Raw genomic sequence first — 2,363 nt, forward strand, 5'->3', positions numbered from 1 at the left:
TTTAGATACGGTTTTACTCCTTTTTTAAATATATAAATAAATAAATAAATATTAGTTAAAAACAGTTTGGTTTGGTTTCAAATTCGGTTTTCGAAAGTGAAACTGAACTTAACCGAATTAATTCGATTTCAACATTTTCTCAAACCGGATCGAACCGCATTTTTTGGTTTCACTGAGTTTTCGGTTCCGTTCGGTTTGGTTTCTACAATTTGAATGACCACCCTCACTTTCCCGACTTCAGGGTAAGTAGATGAGTGTTCCCTTAAGTGGTGTCTCCGAGACTTGAACAAAGGGTCCTACCCTTTCATTGCCTCGATAAGGGTTTATGTTTAATGGTTGGACCATAAACAACATGTTGTTTATTAGATGAGCACTGATACTTAAGGATGTAGAGGTAACCCAAAGGTAAAATGGTAATTTGACCTAGTTGATGTTACAAACACTTGTGAATGACTAACTTGTCGTTATTGGTCTATATCCGTGGATACAAAAACATATATGTAGTGAGGAGAGTACAAATGTGGGTCTTTAGTAGAGTGTACCCACCATTAACAAATATTTATTAATTTGGTTAATGAGTTTAGCTAATTAATCTCACATCGTTGAAGCTTTTGATTGCAGGTCCATTAGGTCCTCTTCCTAGCTTGTAAAAGGTATCGAAGTAATTTGTCATTAAATTGAATTCGAAATGTTCAAATTCATAATTGGGATTTTTTTAATGTTGTTGATACATTTTAATATAAAGTATAATTTTAGACTTTATTGTTAATTTTAAATATGATGCAAAATTAATAAATGAGATAATGAAATATCTGAAAGGAGTTCAAATATCAATTTAATATGAGTAAGATTCATATTAAAAAACTATAGGTTAAAATTAATGTGCATTAAAACTATGGGTTAAATGAGAGAAATGTTTTTTTAATATGATTCAAATGGGAAATTAAATTAAATATGTGATATTTAATTAAATAAATAATTAATTATTCAATTAATTAATCATCCAATTAAAGAAGATACATTTAATGATTTTTTTTCCTATTTTCATAGGTTTCATTTTTTTTCTTTTCAGATTCATGGTTATTTAAAATAAACATTAGAACATTTTATTAGGAATTTGAAAATATTATAACTAATATATAAAATATACTACAATATATAAATTCAATGTTTGACATAAATCACCATATAATGCATTTATTATGGGGAGAGAAAATGCATTTATTATGTTTTTTTTTTCCCTTTTCAATTTTAGAGATAAAATGCATTCGATATATTTTTTTCATTTTCATTTGGAAAGAGAAAACGACATTTAATATGATTTTATTTTCTATTTCGTTTTTCATGTTGATTTTTGTTATTATGTGTATTTCATTGATTGTTCACTTGTACATGTAATATATTATGTTGTTTATTTGTACATATCAATTTATTAGTTTTTTTAAATATACCTTAGAACATTTTGACGGATTCACAATTATTTTAAATATCCATTAGAACATTTTGTTAGACATTTGAAAATATTCTAACCAATATATGAAATATATTACGGTTTACAAATTAGAGATTGACTCAATGCTCGACATAAATCACATATAAACCAATATACGAAATATACTACAATATATAAATCTTCATAAATTTCATTTACATCATAGTATATATATCATAATAGTCCAAATAAAAAAACACTCATTTATATCAAAAAAATGAATCAATACATATATCACACTATATATCAAATTTCCTACAAAAGCTAAAAAAAATATCACATATATATATAAAATAGGAAAAAATAAAGTCCATCTTCATATGGGGGTTTATAATATATAACCCTCCATCTTCATCTCTTCTTCTTTGGCCATGGCCGCCACAGATCTCTCTCCACATTGTCGTTGATCAGATTTGTTTGCCTCGTCGTACCGTCAATCGAATCTACTCAACCTGTCATCGCAATACATCCCTCATGGTCCGCGCTATCGATTTGTCCCAAGTCGTTCATGTCACCTCTTATTAGCCATCAATTCGCCCACGCCTTCGTCTACCATTGAGGGAAGAGAAAGAAATAAGTCTGAATTATGGGGAGAGAATATATGAAATATATTATTGGGGGAGAGAAGTATGCATGGACAGGTGAAAACTAATTTGTAAATAGCCACTTATATGAAAATAGGGAGACCAATAGTCTTTTTTTTTAATTATTTTTTTAGTGAAATGTTAAAAACATTAACTATATTATTTTGTTTGGCTTGTGGATATTTGTTAGAGTGAAATTGTGAAGTTGTTGGGCTTAATGTTGAACTTGAAAATCAAAGTAACAAGGTTTTGGCCAAATAAAAAAAAAAAAAAAAAAAAGAAAAAAA

This window comes from Benincasa hispida, chromosome 11, assembly GCF_009727055.1.
Source record: "Benincasa hispida cultivar B227 chromosome 11, ASM972705v1, whole genome shotgun sequence".
NCBI lineage: Eukaryota > Viridiplantae > Streptophyta > Magnoliopsida > Cucurbitales > Cucurbitaceae > Benincasa > Benincasa hispida.